Source organism: Meles meles, chromosome 2 (genome assembly GCF_922984935.1).
Source record: "Meles meles chromosome 2, mMelMel3.1 paternal haplotype, whole genome shotgun sequence".
Classification (NCBI taxonomy): Eukaryota; Metazoa; Chordata; class Mammalia; order Carnivora; family Mustelidae; genus Meles; species Meles meles.
The window spans coordinates 88339727-88358832 of NC_060067.1; the positions used below are offsets into that span (position 1 = coordinate 88339727).

General features: G+C 38.4%; 1 long non-coding RNA gene across 3 annotated transcripts in view; it reads right to left on the reverse strand.

The window, feature by feature from the left end:
* Nucleotides 1-325: 325 nt before the first annotated feature.
* Nucleotides 326-19106, reverse strand: part of LOC123935967 — a 62865-nt gene continuing 44084 nt past the window's right edge. Inside the window, exons 1-4 of one of the 3 annotated variants that reach the window (XR_006817047.1) lie at nt 6511-12051; nt 3307-3455; nt 2015-2151; nt 326-1929 (exon numbers count right to left, since the gene is read on the reverse strand). This is a non-coding gene — a long non-coding RNA (uncharacterized LOC123935967). Of the gene's footprint in view, nt 1930-2014; nt 2152-3306; nt 3456-6510; nt 12052-19106 lie in introns of those variants that run through there. The other 2 variants (XR_006817050.1, XR_006817048.1) reach the window with 2 other exon arrangements.

Consider the following 19106-nt stretch of genomic DNA (forward strand, 5'->3'; position numbering starts at 1 on the left):
TTCAACATTTTGAGGAACCTCCATGCTGTTTTTCAGAGTGGTTGCACCAGCTTGCATTCCCACCAACAGTGGAGGAGGGTTCCCCTTTCTCCGCATCCTCGCCAGCATCTGTCATTTCCTGACTTGTTAATTTTAGCCATTCTGACTGGTGTGAGGTGATATCTCATTGTGGTTTTGATTTGTATTTCCCTGATGCCGAGTGACGTGGAGCACTTTTTCATGTGTCTGTTGGCCATCTGGATGTCTTCTTTGCAGAAATGTCTGTTCATGTCCTCTGCCCATTTCTTGATTGGATTGTTAGTTCTTTGGGTGTTGAGTTTGCTAAGTTCCTTATAGATTGTGGATACCAGCCCTTTATCTGATATGTCGTTTGCAAATATCTTCTCCCATTCTGTCAGTTGTCTTTTGGTTTTGTTAACTTTAAAACGAAAAAGAATAGACTTAAAATTTGTGGTTTTGACCATTTGTGAATAAACCTGAAGGCCAAAGACACATAGTGATTTGAAATTTTGCTAAAATTGGAAGAGTAACCCATCTGTGAGCCTGGCCTCAAACCTCACAGGCACCTTCAGCAGTTTTTGTTCTAGGTTTCTCCTCTGCGCAAAGAAATGCTCATAGAGTTATATGTTTTTTATTTCTTATTTTTCAAAAAGTGGCCTCGAAAGAGAAAGTCAGTTGGATGTGTGAATGAGGAAATAACACAAAAGCAAGGATACCTAAGAAAATGATCTCCCATAGATGATGTATTAGGTAAAATACATACTGTTGAATACAATCATTCAATTAACCAACAAAAAATTCTCTTTGAGTTCCTAATGCATGCCCGGGCTAAGTCTTAGAGGCATATCTGTGAATACCTGTGGCAAACTTCTTGTCCTCAGTGGGCTACAAAGAACCGGTTTCAAACAAGAAGTCTGTTAGAGGAGTATGAGGTACCTCAGGAACATAGCACCACGGAGCCTGACATCGTCTACTAGAGAATACCTCTCTGTGTGGGTGATGCTGAAACTAACATCTGTACTTCAAGTAGAAATAGGAACGACTCATTAACTTGTTTCAGCAAATGCCTCCGTCAGCCCAAAAATCATATTTTGTGAAGAAAATGACATCTTTTAGAAGTTACTGCAAATTTGGGGATTCTAAAGATTCTAGAACTGTTTGTCGCTTGAGAATGTTAATGACAGGAGAATCACTGAGGGCTGATGCCTGAGACTCCTGTTAGGAAGTAAAATGAGGAACATGATCCAGAGATATAAACAGAGAAATGTGGCTGGAGAGAAGAGAGGAGGTGAAAAATTGGTTCGACATGTTTTAAGAGGTTTAGGAAGAATGAGGAAAGGGGAAAGACAGTTTTATTAGAAATCTTCAGGAGGGGTTGGAGTGGAATGGAGGACTGTCTGACTCTAAAGTGGAGCAGGGCTCATGTGGACTAGAAATGGAGGAAGCAAATAAATACCTTTGCTCCTTCAAAAGTGTCACAAGTGGTCACCCCTCCTCATTACAAGGAAATCCTATTCCTTTCAAGAAATTGTTTTAAATAGGAAGAAGAGAAGAATACTCTTGTTTGCTTTTCCTCAAACATCACCACAAACTGTCACTAAATGTTAGCATACTCTAAATGCTTAATGTCTTATTTGTAACACAGTTATTTCACACAGCCAGATGCTTTTAGACGGGCAGCAAACCAGAGAAAATATTTGCGATCCTAAATTATTGATCATTAAAGCAATGAAATCACTACTCACCAGGACTATTCTAGGAAATGTTACCTATAGAGAGCCTTCAAAGAGTCCCACCTTCAAAGCTGAGCCTGCTGGGCCTCTCAGTGTTGTAAAGTGGCCCCAGTGTTTCCCACACTCAGTCTGCTCTGCCATCCACAGTTCTCAGATTGGTCACCGTCTGCTCAAAATCGTTTCAGGTTTCCTTTACCTACGTTAAAAAGTGAGCATGCCTTAGCTTGCCCTAAAGTGTCCTCCACAATATAGTCCCAGCTTAGCCAGCATTCCAAAATTACCTTCTGAAAATCCCCCACTCCTTTCCAATTGACCTAGTCTCTATTTCTTGTGCCATTTCCTCGTGAATGAAAGTCAATCTCCTCCTTCATCTGTACATATTTCTATTGGATGCCTCTGCTTCATGCCTTTCATTTGACTATAATTGAGGAAATACAGTTAAAATATTTATTACAGTATCTAGTGATAAATACATTTTCTTTCCTTTTTTCCCTTCAGGAGACATTGATTAATGAACTCTGAATGAATAATGATCTAGTTTCTATTATATTCTGTACATACCTTGCATAATTATTTTTCATCTACTTACTCTCTTTTAGATGCCTTTTTTTTTTTATTTTAGTTCTAAGTGCCTAGAAATAGAAGGTCTGCTGACTGACATTATAAAGCCAGCACCTTAGTCACCCCATAAAGACCTCTGGCTGATGATGATAGCTGATTTTCCTTTAGTGCGTTAGTATATACAATGCATGCAATTAATTGAACTATGAACTTACTCTCTATCATGGGATTAGCAGACAAGTAAGCCAAAGGATTACCTTTATGCTCTCCATTAATTATGATTCCACAAGAAAACACACTTGTTACTTATTTTTAAAAAGTTATTGCCATCTCTCAGTAATTTCCCTGTGTCATCCTATTTCATCTCACTGTGGCTTCAAAAGATATTCTAAGTTTTTTAAAGTTAGTGCTTTTTAAATATAATATCAAATACAATTGAGTGGTACACAATATAGTTACCTCTCCTCCACTTCAGGGAAGAACTATTTTCCACACAATAAAATATGCCTCTGTCCCTTAAGGAATACGTAGAAAACCTCCACTTTTCAGTCTCCAATAAAATCATTTTCTACAAACCTACATAACATCATGGTCTTATTTCTCTGTTTCAGTGGCTACATAATAATGACATAAACATCGCTAACCCACATTTATTGTACAGTGGTACCATCTTTCACACTAGAAGTAAGTGCTAGTGAAGTTGTGCAAAATTCGGGAGTTGCTTCCAAAACCTTTTGTCAACATTTTTCAACCGCTCTGTTTGAAGACCATAAAGTTTTGAACCAAAGACATTTGGGAAGAAACTGAAACCATGTGAATCAAAGAAGATGAGAACAAGAATAATGAAAGTTGACTGATGTGAAACCCACAAACCTCTCCCAGTTTTAGCCAAAAAACCATATAAGATGACTGTGCTTTCCTCTCCTCCAGCCCCTCCCTCCTCTGCCTCCTGCCACTTCTGCCAGTACCTTTTGCTACTTTATGTGCTTGTTACCAGACTGAAAATTCTTACCTTTTCTCCCCTTTTGAGAAGATGAGGAAACATTAACCACCTGGTCTACTAATTACCAAATCCGAAGTATAGATATCCTTTGCAGATAGCATTCATTTTTACTGATGGCTTCTACAAACTCCTACCGGGCAGATTACTTTTTCTTGAATCTGTATAATACCACAAACCAACAAATAAATAAATATATAAACAAACAAATAAATAAATAAATATTCAAATGCTTAACTGTTTTGCCCACATTGCCATGTATTTTGCACACCACTGACTTTTGGATTCGGAGTTTTGTTTTCTTTTCATTTTGATTCTTTTTTTTTTTTAATTGATTCAAAATTGGTTGACATGGAGATGGATCAAGATAATAAACAGTATCTTGCTTAAGGCCGCACAGATAATTAATGAAATTCAGGTCGCAGGACAACAGCAAGTACAAGCGTCAAGGAGGCCACTCTACACATAGCACCACATCGCAAAAAAATAATATGAGTCAAGAATCTTATCCTCACAAAGGTAACAGGAGACATAGAGGACACAAAACCATTATAAATCTCAACCCTGTTATTTCTTTTTAAGCTTTAATTCATTTATTTGATAGAGAGAGACACAGTGAAAGAGGGAACATAAGCCGGGAGATGCAGGCTTCCCATGGAGCTAGAAGCCCATATGCAGTGCTCGATCCCAGGATCCCGGGATCATGACCTGACCAGAAGGCAGACGGTTAATGACTGAGCCATCCAGGTGCCCCTCAACCATATTATTTCTTATGTGTTCAACCATGGGCTTTCACATAAACCTTACCTATAGAAGTGATGTGGTGGGATTTAATCAAATTTAAGTAGAGCTCCAAAACAGGGCCAAGAATAAGATGCAAAATATAACAGGGTGCCAAAAAATGCAGTAATTGATGTAATAGTAATTGAATAGTTAGTAATAGTAATTGAAGTAACAGTTTAATGTAATATTATATAATGTAATGTAATATTTTTAGAAATGAACAAACTATGCCCCACAGGTTAGCAGCCTGATTTTTAAATAAAGTTTTATTGGAGGGCCAGGGTTAGGGTGAGGCAAGTGAGGCAGAATAGTTCAAGGGCAGGATCAGATCTGTTTTTTTTTTAAATTTTCCTACAGTGTTTATCATGTAGGGGTTTTTTGCATTAATCTTGATTTTTTAAAAAATATTGCATTAAGATAGCATTTATCTTCATTACTGAAGTTTTTGAAACCCCCTTAAATTTTGTTCCTGAGATAAGTGCCTCACTCACCTCACCTTAAACCCAACCCTTCAAGACTCTTAGAAAAACTAAAAATAAAACACTAGGGAAATGTGTAATGCATACAAAATAAGTTACTGAAATTATTAGCCAGCGAGCAGCTTTAATATCCAATAGATATTACATTTTATTTTAAACAGACAAAGTTCACAAGCAGCCTAATATTACAAAAACCCAAAGCAAGAAAATCACTAGGGCGCCTGGGTGGCTCAGCCATTAAGCAGCTGCCTTAGGTTCAGGCCATGATCCCAGGGTCCTGGGATCCAGCCCTGCATTAGGCTCCCTGCTCAGCGGGAAGCCTGTTTCTCCCTCTCCCACTCCCCCTGTTCCCTCCCTCGCTATGTCTCTCTCTGTCAAATAAATAAAATCTTAAAAAAAAAAAAAAACACCCTTTTATTAATAAAAGACTGACAAATCAGCAGCTCATTCTCAGTTTCCTTGCCCTCTTGGTATGACTGGGCTGTGTTTAGTCTGGCCATTCCTTTTCATAGCCAAATCTTTTGAGTGTTAGACAGTGCAGCCTGGGACACCTCAGTTTCCACCTACTGCTTAGTACCATAGGAATAGCCTGCTTGGAAAGGTGAAAACAGTTTCAAGTACATGCGAAGTTGAATTTCTAAACTTTCTTAAAAGGCGAGTCTTTTCCTGACTCCTTAGAAATATTTGGCTGATGACCTGGTTTTACTTCGGTCCAGAGGCAGGTTTCCTTGCCCAGCCTAGGCACTGCCTCACAGGCCATTCTTGTGAAACTGGTCCCCACAGATGGCAGTTAGGCTTGAGCTCTGAGGCCTCACAGAGGGAGCTTCGAACTGCAAGTGGGAGAAGTGTGGAGGGGTTGAAGAAGTTTGAGATTCAGAACTTTCAAGAACACTCTCTTCATTACCCCTGTCTATAAGCAAGGCCCCAATTGACACCTCTTCCATAGGTATAACTCCCCTAATATACAGTTCAAGGTTATAGAGAGCAGTTCAAATTACTATTTATTTGTTACAACTCATTACTTTCACAAACGAGAAATATAAGAGAAGAATTAAGCAATTTTTCAACTTTTTCTGTAGGATCTAAACCTCGTGATAGCAACATATGAGGAAATTTAACAAAAATATTACAACAAATAAATACTGGAAAATAATAGAATAATGGCATTATCATTTGGCAGTCTTTAATGAATTAATGAGTCTACAGCTACACTACCCAGTAGATTAGCTACTAGTCACATGGGGCTATTTATATTTAAATTTGAATGAATTTAAAATTTTAAAAATTAAAACTGTAGTTTCTCAATCACCCTAGCCACAATTAAAGAGCCACATGGGTCTAGTGGCTACCATATGCAGATATATATTCGATATAGAACATTGTACTAATACAGAATATGTCCATCACCACAGAAATTTCTATTGAAAAGTACCGCTCTAGAAAAGTCTACTCCAGACAATGAACTTTGATCATTGCCAGACACTGTGTGATAGAAGTACACAACAGCACCTCGCCAACAAAATAAACCAAACCTGAATAAAATTAAGCATTTGGATCTAACCACCAATTTACAGGAAATACAGGGGACAGAGGAATGTGTTACACAACACCGTGGGGACCCAGTCAGCAAATTCCAGATTGTGGAACACTATTCAGAACAAATGATGCAGTTTTGTTGACAAAAATATTACCCAAAAAAAAAAAAAAAAAAAAGTGATGGAGGAAGAAACTTGAATCTCATAAATTCCATGAGACTTAAGGAACATATCAAATAATTATAAGCTATAGACTTTACTAAAAGCCTACTTCAAACAAACTATGAAAGGAATTATCACAATTTTAAAACAGTTGTGGTAATGTGCACAGACTTGATATTTGCTGATTTAACTATCACTAATAGATAAAAATGGTATTATAGGGATATTTTAAGCATCTTTACCTTTTAGGTACATACCAAAATATTTACAGATGAAGTGATTGCTTGGACTGTACCTCCAAATGATCTGGATGTGGGAACTCAGAGAAGTAAATGATGAAACAAGTTTGGCTATGACTTTGCTGGAAATAGATAATGGGTACAGGGGAGTTCATTATATTTTTTCTCTCTTTTGTGCATGCTTGAATTTTCCCATAATAAAAAGCTTTTTAAGTGTGATTGTGTCAGCCACTTATAAGCCACTATCATATAAATCTGGTAACTGCAGATGAACTAGCAACAATGTTTAAATATTCCTCATCTGTGATAAAACAGTTTATACTCTAGTTCTTGGTAAAGCTCATTGCAACACAAATCTTCACTGATCTTCACTGTAGAATGCTTAAACTTTATATTAAGTATAAGATTTTTTTTCCAAATAACAAATAAACATTTCTCAGTTAAAAGAAAAAAAAACAACAACAACAAAAAAAAACTCAGACATCATTCTTAACATGACACCAGTAGGGGGAGATAGATGCTGGCTTTCCTCTGGGAAAATTTTTTGAAGAAATAATCCATGTTTAATCTGAGAGTCTGGACAATTTGGGGGTTGGGAGGTGGGGAGGACACTCTCCTACTGTGTTTTTGGTAAAAAGCATGTCTCCGCCGTCAATTCTTTTACTTCCATTTCCAGGAGAGGATTGTTCACTCTGCATCATAGCATTCTATTTTCCAATCTAAACATATGTTCAAATTATAGGAATAACACTGTTCAAATTGTGCTTCTGCTCCTGTCTTATATCTCTATATATGGACTTCCTAGATATTATCCAAGTATTTCTTTAAAAGTACTTCTTTTACTTCATCATGTATAATGCTAAGTTAACATTTTTGTGAAACTAGTACTCTTTCAAGTAATGTCATTCATTTATACAACCAGTTCTTGAATGTCTACTATGTTCAAGCTTCTGAGGTCAGTGCTGGAGTTATCATGAAGAATAAAAATTAGTTCCTACCCTTACGTACCTTATGGTTTAGTAGAAGAGGATAGCATATCATAGGATGAGATAGAGGATATACATGATAGTATGGGAGCCCGTGGAAGGCAACTAATCATCTTAGAGAAAGACTTCCCAAATGGAATATACAACCATGTACTTCATTTATTCACCAATTTGTTTAGTAACTTAGCATATTTTTATTTTATCCCTTCAACAGATACATATTGAGCACATTTTATGAACAAGAAATAGGGTCCTCTTGATTCAAATCACCATAAATTCTTCTCAGGATGTATAATCTCTTTTCAGAGTGTGCCTCCTTGTAACAATGAATAGTTCTAAACAATTCTTCTTCACTTTGTGAAGTTGACATTTTCAATATAAATTCTTCCTTCCACTGGAAAACCCCAGTAATTCAAATATTACTTCTGCATATTTATACTAATTTTTAAAAAGATTTTATGTTGTATCCTTATATGAAATTAAACAGATTGTCTTTCTTTAATGATTATGCAATTTCTTATGCTCTTTAACCAATTCATTTAAAATGTTCTTATTGCCAAGACCATAACTCCACAGAAAAGTCTTCATTTTGGTTCTCCCTTTACACTAAACTTAAGTTAATTAACATGATCATCCCTTAGTCAATAAGGAGAAGGTTTCTCTTCCAAGAATTGCATCCTTTGGGTTATAGCCTTTTACTTTCTGGTATTCCTAAGTATTATCCCCTCCTCTACCACAGTCCAACACAGACAGATAGCTAACTGTGCACCTAACCCTTCTATTTTGTGATAAAATTTGAGTTATAGGATAGTCCCTACTTGGCAACAATCTTGAGTATTCAGAAAGTTCCACAAGGGGCTCTCTTGCACTACTTTTATTTTATGTCCCCAAAAGACTCCTCTGTAGATTTCCATCGGGTCTCACCTCCTTCCTTCCCTAGATCCAAGCTGATACGACACTCTGAGATTCCAGAAGGAGTAGTAAGAGATTTTTACCCATTTGGTCACCCTGGACGTTCTACATCACTTCAGGTCTGAGCAGCTCAGGATCACCATCTCAGCCAGCAAGTCCCTGAATTATCCTTTCAAGGAGTCTCTGATTAGCCATTTGGGTGTTTCTGGGCATTAAGACCCACACTCAGTTTTCCCTTCTCCCACGTGTTTTCTGAACTGTTTTCCTTCATGTTCCTCTTCCTGACCTCCATTGATAATTTGCCCTTCCTCTTGAGTTACTTCAGCCTTCTATTATGAATTATCTCCATCAAGTTCTCTCAAGCTTCTTCCTCAAAATGTCACTAACATATTTTCTTATTTCTGTTCTCTAAGCTCTTGAATTTGTTATTCTAGTCTACAGCATTACCTGCTCTGATACCTGGTTTTCTTGGTCAGGTTCCCAGATACTCCAGCAGCCACCAGATGATTTTTTTAAGGGGGTTAGTTTTCTTCTCCAAAGACCATGTCTCTGAACTTTGCTCTTTCCTTCAACTCTGGCCATTCACCACACCCAGCATGTCTAGGGGATCTACCCCACACAGTCCTTTCAAGTGTCCAATTACTTTTACTACAGTAAAAGAGACTGTTAGGATATAAATTATATCTACAAGAGAGAAGTTACAAGTATATTGTCCCATGTTCTTTGGCTTGACAGAATCTTGTCCAAGCCCTCTCAGTGCTTACGCCATTTTTATCACAGGCAACCCTCCTAGCCCTGATGCTGGTGGTCAGTATCTTCACTGGTTTCTTCTATTTTCACTTCCCACTGCAGGTCTCTCGGAATTGTTGAGTCTGTTCCCACCTTGAGCTTAAGATCCCTTCTCAGCCTTAGGTCCTAATTGTCCTTCTCCAATCATATGCCCTCAGCAGTTTCAGAGCATCCCACATTTATGGTTCATTTCTAATTCCTTCAGACCTTTTTTCCTCTACTTTTCAATACAGGTATATTCACTTTGCATTTGTTCATACTGGAGCTCCCCCTTCCCTTCTCTCTCCCTCCTTCTCTCTCAAATTTTTGTTTTCTCCAAAAGCTTCATGTTTCTTCATAATTCAGGTGCCAACATCTCTAGCCTGCTGGGTAGAATATCATCAAGGTCAAACCAGGCACATTGCATAGTGAACTTTCAACTAACTGCCACCCCTGAATTCTGATCAGGGATCTCGCTGTACTTGTATTTTTTTTTTATCTTAATTAGATTTTTTTTTAAAGATTCTATTTCTACTCCGCCACATCTAGTTTATAAATCATACATAGTATGTAGAAGGGAAGTATACTTTCATACTTTTTTTTGAGAATCTCTTTGCTGTACTTTCATGTTTGTGAACTGGGTACCTGATCTAAACACAGCATAGTCATGCATTTTCCCTCAGAACAAATAACAAACAAACCAACCCTGAAACTCTGGAGTGCTACCTAAGGGGTCTAAGCTGCTGTCTGATCAGGGTTATATACCAGAACCATCTGTGGATCATTTAAAATGGAAAAGGTCTGCCTCTACCTCCCCTTCTCTCTAGGGTTCAGATCCAGAAACTCCTGGGGGAACTCAGAACCACTAATCTAAATGATTCTTGGGAGAGTGATAGCAATAGCCATAGTGAAGGTAAGGAGCCTAGAATTTCATCTCTGTGAACAAATGTATATGATAAGATTGGCCTTCTGTGATGTTGCTTTGCCTTCATGTTGCCTCTCTTCAAAGAACTGCACTTCATGCGTTTTTTCCCACTCCTGTGGACTCCCATCCTGAGGTTCAAAAGTAAATTCACTTTTTGATGGGCATAGGAATAAACAACATAGTATATCCTTTGCTGAAGGAAAAGAAAGGGTCATCACACTTCATTTTTACATTGTGGTTTATCACGCTAATTTATCTCCTGGAATGTATGAGGATTTATTTCTATATCCAGATGGCCCTTGGATTTATTCAGCATCTAACAGTCTTCTTAAGATGGAGATGGCTGAACCAGGATTGAAAAAAAAATACTTGGAGGAAACATTCTCCAGAAAGAATTAAAGCAAAGAAAATTACCAAGGACCTCACTTGCTCACAAACATTTACTAAATAACCACTGTTGTTTATAGAATGTCAGACACTGTTAGTCTTTGACATTTTTTACAGTCTAACTTACTAGTTCTTCATTCATTTTGGGAGACCAAGTTTATGAGAGAAAAAAGGGGAGGAAGGGCTAATTTCTTCACATGTTTGTCAGGCCCAATTTTTCATTATTCTACTCCTTATCCCCCTCATTTTTTCTTCAATTCCTTTCTTTGTTGTTAACGTAGTAAGTAAAAGAGAGAGAATTTCCTTCTCTTCTAAGAAATAGCAAGGGATCTTAAGTAATGCCTATAATATGTGTCAAGTGAGCTTGTCCTATTTCTGGCTTTGTTGATAGATTGCTAGGGGTTCTGACATTGCTGATAATTTCTAGGTGACTTAGATTTCCCAAAAGTGGAGCAAGTTATTTCCTTAAATACTTGAGGAAGTATAGAGTAGACAGCCTAAAGCAACAAACCTGGTTTAATCGTATTCTGATCTAACCATCTATGTGACCAGAGGAAGCCCTTTATGCCTGAGACTCAATGTACCCCTTTGTAAAATGGAGAGAGAGATCTACATAATGAAGATGAGGATTATGAACAATGTCCCTGAAGCATCTAGCATAATTCCCCTCTCATGGTGGATGTCAATATTATTATTATTATTACTCACAACTCTTAAATGTCAGTGAGAGTCTTTGAGACTCCTGTATGACCAGGACCACATGCCATTAAGTTTTAGGAATAAGAGAGTTTTGTCAGTAAATAGATCAAGGGCTCATAGACAAACACTTCAAATAATCCATCACACAATGACACCTCTCCCTGTCATCCTGCCAAAGAGTCCTTATCAAGCAAGAGGATATGTCATGTGAAAGGCACCAGATATATTGAACCATATTACATGACTACTCTGTTTTGTTTTTACCACTGAACTATGTAAGACTGAATGTTTTGTTTTGTTTTGTTATTACTTGCAGCTGTTCCAAGAAAGGGAAGGAAGGAGGCTTCTTCCTTTGAATGCTGAAGCTTTAACTTGCACCTAATTTTGAACAGAAAGCAAGGAGAAGATATCAGTTATATTCTCAAAAACAAATTTTATGCACCCCAATTGGTTGAGTAGCCCCTTGCCACCATCATGCAGAGATCATGGACTGAAAGCTAAGGGAGAAGAAATCTCCCTAACAGCAGACCTACCCAGATACAAAAGAAGGGAATATTCTAGTAACATTCATCAATTCATTGCCAAGTAAATAATCCCACAGAAATTAGGAGGAAAAAAAAATTAACCTACATTCTTTCACTTTACAACATCGTTCTGGATACAGTCTTTGGTTTTATAACAAGTCATGTTCTTTACATGTCATCGTACATTTCAGGGAAAATATTCATTTGCCATGGTTCCAGATATTAATGTGTACAATAAAACTGGTGATGGGGCGCCTGAGTGGCCCAGTGGGTTGGGCCTCTGCCTTCGGCTCGGGTCAATATCTCAGGATCCTGGGATCGAGCCCCACATCGGGCTCTCTGCTTAGCGGGGAGCCTGCTTCCCCCTCTCTCTGCCTGCTTCTCTGCCTACTTGTTAACTCTCTCCTGTCAAATAAATAAATAAAATATTTAAAAAAAAAAAAACCACTGGTGATTCCACTCACCTTTAGCTGTTGAAGTTTCTGTCTCCTCAGGGCCTTTTCTGTTTCTAAAATTCTCAAATTCCTTAAGGACTTCGAGGTGACTCTTGGCATACAATTTATTTGTACTGCCTACCATATTAGCCCTTCAGAGAAAACCTTCTCTCTATTCTGAGAGAAACTCATTTGGATGGAGGCCTTGTGTCTTCCAAAGTGGATCAGCTGCTGATAATGATCACATGACCCATGTGAAAAGCACCTATGGGCCAGGCAAAGCATTTTTTATATGGAGAACAATATATTTAATCCTCAAAAGGCCCTGTAAACTAGGTTTTCATTTCCACATGTTGTAAGAGAGGCTTCAAGAGATTAAGGTGGTACAGGTTACAATTTGGTAAAAATCTGGAACTAGTAAAAGCTACGTCTCCCTGACTCTGAAACTTGAGTTCTCTTCTTTATGCTGCACTACCTGGAATAAAAAGTGAAATGTGTAAATAAATTATATCACCTGACAGTTTTAGAACCTACAAAGCTGAAATATGCAAAGTCTATCTGCAGTGAATCAGGAGCAAAGCCTGGGAGTTGGATACCGGCCGGCCCAAACACTTAAGAGCCATGTTTCAATTGACCTTCACAAAGTTGGGCTTGCCTTCAAATTAATTGCCAACACTTAACGATTATACGGAATTCACATAAAATCGGATTCAGGAACTCCTACTGAAAAACCAGCATATCTGGCCACCCCAGGGTTTCCACACCACCACATGATAACTGTGAGGGAAGCTGAGCAGCAGATGCCCCTTTAGACAAGACACTCCCTTTCCATTCACACAGTCTGCTCTCCACTAACAAAGCTGGTGTGCCTGAGCCCTTAGGCTTTTGAATTTGTGATCTCTTCCTTTTCTCTAAGGCATCCTATCCAGAAAAATTAGAAGGTAAAATGCTCCCAACTTCATAAACATACAGTGTGTCAAAACTATAAGAAAGGGTGTAATGTGTACCTTTTCCTCAATGGTTTCCTCTTGGGAATGACCCAAAGTTTGTGAGGGTTTGGAGAACAGCCTAGGGCCTTCAATTAAAATAGTTTTGTCTTTGGTTACTACCGGAATAAACCTGTAAGCAGACAGCTGTTTCATGCCAGCTGAAATTCTAGTCTTGGGTGGGATGGCAGAGGTTTACGACTTCAGATGAGAAACAGGCAGGAACAGATTATATTCTTATGCCAAGTTTCTTTCTTTATTGCCATGGAAGCAAGAAGAGAAATGCAGAAGGGGGAAAGCTTTGCTAGACCCAATGTTTCACTCAGACTTTCTGCTAGGCATCAGGAGCTGCTCAAGATTTTGCAAACAATTTTACAAGAAAATCATGGCTATAGAAAATTCCTAAAATTAAAACAGAACTGGAAAAGAATAAAGACCATGCATTTGTCTTTAAACTCAGAAGCGGAACCCCCTGGGATTTGGTATTCTATAACGAGACTGGAAACATTATTAACGTTAATAAATAAACATCTGGATTGACTTGCAGTCTAAATTTAAGTGTCCTAAATATTTTGGCTCCATTATAACTATATGCATTTTCCAAAATTCTCCAATGTTTCTTCTGTCCTTAGCCTACATTTCATTTTCTTCTGAGTCTTCTAACTCAGGTTTTGTTTTCCATGAAAATGGACACTGTTATATAAATGTTTAAGCACCAAATGTCCATAAAAGATACAGAATCGGGCTTGATTTCATCCTTCATATTGCACAGTCTGGGTCCTTTACAGACTCATATCCTTCTAATTGAAACCATATAATCACACCATTTGCTTCTCTTCCGTTCATGTAATGCTTTGTACTATAGATCATCACAAGAGTGCCAAAATTTACCAACTAAAATTTCGTTGAGCTAAAATTAAAACGTAAGGCCATGATATTAATTCCGCTTCTTACTGTAAAATTTAGCCAGTGTTAATCTAGTTTTGGATAGTGTTAGAGAGAAAACATACAATATGGTGGCCTAGACCAGATTAAGCCCTAATCAGGGCCAAGTTTCACTTAGATCCTCAAGTGTACTCCAAATGCAAGAGTGAATGTGAAGTAAAGGTCAGCAAAACACCAAGAAAAGTGCAATAAAACCAATGCAAAATTAAATAAGCCAGCTACAGAGAATTCTACTCAAACACACAGTGCTTTGACTCCATCTGTTCCTCACCACCTCCTTTTGAGCATGTTCGCCTCCGGTCCCTGGGCTGCTCTTGCTGCCTTGAGTCTTTCTCTAGTTGTAAGCCAAGGGGTTGCTATGCGAAGTTCCAATGCATGGAACCAGAGTTAATCATTCACAGGCCCTTTTGCCTGAAATAAGATGCTTTTCATTTCCCTTGGCTTATGTGAATAATGAAAAAAGAAAACAAACAAAGGAGATAACTGCACTATGTTAAAAGATAATCCCTTGGCATAACTGTTGTCTAGAAGGCTGAGCACCATAGGCAGGCAAAAATCCAGTCTGCATTCAGCCACCACGTTGACATTTATTTATAAGAGATTATGCCATGACAGAGCTTCAAGTCATTTAGAAATGCTCCCATTTCCCAAGGCCTCCACTATATTTATATGCAGGATCCCATATTATTTTTCCTGGTGTTATGGCAACAGAGATTTCCATGTTTACAGAGCTATCAAGTTCTGACAGGCCAGGCTGGGGACTTTGCCTCACTGGCTCACATTAAAATGGAACGAGGGACGTGGGGAGCAGGGCAGACACGCAGCTGTCTGAACAACTAATACCTGAGCAGAAGAGACCAAGGAAGCAGGCAAATGGTGCTGAGACCAAGGAAGCAGCCAAATGGTGCTAATCAACTCACAGAGCCACTCTCCCCCAAGGGAATTCGCCTTCATGATCCTTCGGTTTAAGGACAAAGGACCCTGAACCTAGGAAGTCCCATTAAACCCGAAAGAAAGCAAACCCCAATTCCTACTACAGTTTTGGACTCCGTGTGGATTTTTAAAGCTCTGTTGAATACGGGATGTTGGAGTCCATTATTAGGCCTCTGGGGTAGTGGAAGGGGAAATGAAAATTCAGTGGGTAAAGAAAGGGCAGAACAAGTACTCTCTCTGTGCCCACTTTTTGTTTTTAACTACACAGTAGAGAACAGCCCAGCTTACCTTCACACCTAACTCAATCTTTGCCCATAGCTTAGAGGTTTCCAGTATACTCGGACTCTGGGGATAATTACAGTATGAAGGTGGCTATGAAAATGTCCTAAAAATACCTGTATCTCACAAACAAGATTATCTTGAGAATTTGCCTCCTACTCCATGAAAATAACTTTGTGCACATGTGACCTCACCGTCAAAGTTTCTCTGCACTGAGCTGTTTTCTAGTGCACTGTACAATGCACTAGGGATTGCCCAGACTCCTCCATAACCCCAGAGGACTGAAACATTGGGCTAAAAACAAGACATAGAGTTAAAAAACAAGTCCTCCCAAACATACCCTTTGGATATCTTGCTTATGGTTGAAGCAGGAAATAAAAGCCATAAACTTAACCTCAGCTATAAGAAGCCACCACTTTGCAGTCCTAGCTGTGGGCCAGGGAAAGAATCAAGTCAGGGCAAAATGAAAGAAGAAATGCTAAGCCAAGTGTCTTTCTTTCTCATTCTTTTCTTTGTGTATGTGTGTTCATAAGATTATTGGTACTCACTTGATTACAAAAGTGTAGGGTGGGCTTTACAAGCATGTGTTAATTTTTTTTTTTAATTTGAGGTTTTGTTCTGTTTAAAATTGCAAACAACAAGAAATATGCATGTGTCCTAATGCTCAAGATGAACATTCCAACAAATAATAAACTTTGACTTACCATGTAACATAAGACGTGTGAAAAAAAAGTTTTATTGACATGGTATGGATTTTCTACTTATATAAAATAAATGTTAAAGTATTGGGGGGAAGGTATTAATAATAATTGCAATAAATGTCTATGTATTTTTGGATAAACTAGAGCTGTGTAAAAAATAGATAGAAATGAGTAAGTCTGACGTCATGATCTCTCCCATTGGAAGTTAATGGTGTTGACAGGGCTGTCTCCCAAGACTAGTTGGAAAGGCTAGTTAGAAACCTTAGTTGGAAACCTGTGAGAGAAGAATAGAGCTTTGTACTCTATATCCACATCAGACCCATCCTCTCAATAGCAACTGTGACAATGGTTTGCAATATCTGTTTGTTATCTGTGACTTTCTTTCTTCAAAAGCTGACTTTGCTCATAGTTTGCCAGTTCCCTTGGTATCCTGGCACACAGACTAGTTTATCCATGTCTGGTCTTCCCAATAGTCAGAGATTAAAGGATATTGTTTCAAACTATGCTTTAGCATGTCCTTTTATTTCTTCTGGTCAACCCACTTCAGCTTACCACCCAGCAACTGCAAAGGCAGCTGACATTAACATCTTCATCACCATCAAGAAAAGAATTTATTACAAACACAATTAATGACCCAGAGAGTTTCCTAAGTACTCATTTGAGAAAATTACGTAAGCTTGAGTCTTACCATGAACTCCGCAAATGTGTTATTCATTCATATAACACATATTTTTTAGCTCCTAACTTATGTATGGCACTGTACAATGCCATAGAGATGCAGTGATATGTAAGGTAAACAAGGTCTTTCCCTCAACTGAGCTTAAACTCTATGGCAAGACAGTCAACAAACACAGGTAAATCAACCAGTAATACAGTTGCTAGTGTCAAATATGGTAAAAGGGAAATTAAGAGACTATTATGATAGTCAATATTGAATATCTTCATATATTGGATGCTTAAGCACTTCTTCCTTGAATGACATTTAAGAAGAGACTTGTTGGATAAGAAAACAGTTCTGAGAGGCACCTGAGTGGCTCAATTGGTTAAGCAACCGATTCTTGATTTTGGTTCAGGTCATGATCTCAGGGTCATGGAATCAAGCCCTTCATTAGGTTCTGTGTTGGGCTTGGAACCTGCTTAAGATTCTCTCTCCCTCTGTGCTTCCCTGCATATGCTCTTTCTTCCTTTTTCCCTCAGGAAAAAAAAAAGGAAAAAAAAAAAACAGCTCTGAAAATAAACAGACTGGAAGCGTTCCATTGATGGTAAACTTAATGCTGTTTAGGCCTCTTAGTGACTACTTATAAAGTCAAATAAAATATTTCTGGCACATTTTAAATTTCTGTCTTGTGGAAGATTAAATAGGATGATCTGGGGGGGAGACTTGTGTCTTTATCCAAACCTTGATACTACAGTGTTAACTGATTCCATCTGTTGACTTCTTGTGGATATCTTGGCTTTCATAACAAAATCAGGACCTTCCTTTACTAAAGATACAGACAAGAGGTTTTTAACCTGGCAGATTAATAAGGGATTTCTCTGAGTATCCATCCTGAATGTATACACAAAATAAACCGTGTATGATTCACATATACAATTTACTAGTGAGAACATCTAGCACTTTCATCAGATTTTTAAAGGGGTCTGTGACCCGAAAAAGGATAAACCTACTCAGAAAGAAGAGTCAACATGGTTTATTGCTCTAGAATCTTTCATAGAGCTGACTTGTTCTACTTGGGCCTTCCACTGCCTGGATGAGGCGCACCCACATTATGCAAGGCAATCTGTTTTCACTCAAAATTTACCAATTCAAATTTCAATCTCAACTAATAACACCCTCACAGAAACATTCCAAAATAATGTTTGACCAAATATCTGGAATCCATGGCCTAGACAAATTGACACTTAATATTAACCATCACATATATAGTCTGTCCTGAAGGACAGTGGCCCAGACTCACAGGGTATAATTTCTAAGCTGATGCCTTACCTATGCCTGCAAAAGCCTATCACAAAGCTTTATCAGGCCACAGTTTCTGGAGGATGGAACTTGTAATATAGTAGGATCCTATCCTCATTTATCCACTGCTACACCTCCTTTGCAGTAAGGTAGATCCTTTGTTTCAAAGAAATGTTATGTTAGATCTCATGTAGATAAGTCAGATACTCTGTGAGCCCTTGGGTAGCAGGGAAGCCAAGAACTACAAGCAAGCAAGAAAATCCATACCTACAAATACATGTAAATCCTAGTCATGAAAAATCACTGCTCTCTCCAGACAGAAAGTGTCCAATGTAAATAATTTGCCACTAAGTGGTTTGTTGGTCTCTTGGAGGAATAGTATACACTGGGGGTTCAGCATCATATTATATTAGGGGTCTCTGCTGCTGATAAGTTGCTCATTCAGCCAGAATAGCTACAAGAACATACCTCTTTTGTTTCTGCCACCATGTTACACCCCATTCATTTTGGTAGCCAAAGACAACACTCCAGGGTAGCCAAAAACAAAAGATGGATGGCATCTACTGGATAATTTATCCTGTTCACTTGATCTACCACTTGTTGGTGTCTGGTGGGCCTTAACATGCAATAGAAAAATAACAACACTTTGAGCCCACTCCTATAAGTCCATCCAAGCTGCCTCTAATCCATCCTCTTGTCCTCAATCTTCCAATCTTGCTGCTTTCAGATACCTGACTAAATAGCTAAACCAGTCTCCACTACCCCAGAGTTTGTATATGTCCTTACATTGGTCCACTTTTCCTTCCAGACAAAGTGGATAACCAGCTACCCTGTCCAAGGCCCTGCCTACTGGAAGAATTTCTTTCTATCACTGTTCTTCTGGGCCACTCATGAATGATCTTTACAGAAACATTCTACTGAGCAGACCTGTCTATAAACAAAGCTCCAAATTTTTTCCTCCTCCAGCAGCTAGTCACAAAGTTCTAGGCATAAACTGAGGTAGAAGCATTAGTGCCTTAGAGACACGGGGATTTGAGCCACCTATTTGTTAGAATTATTTGTGCCCTCAGGACTTGCTGATACCTGCTTCTGGATATACCATTTCCATTGTATGCCTGGTTGCTGTTGGGCCCAATCTTACCACCTAGTGGGTCTGAAAACACCCACCGCATGTTGGG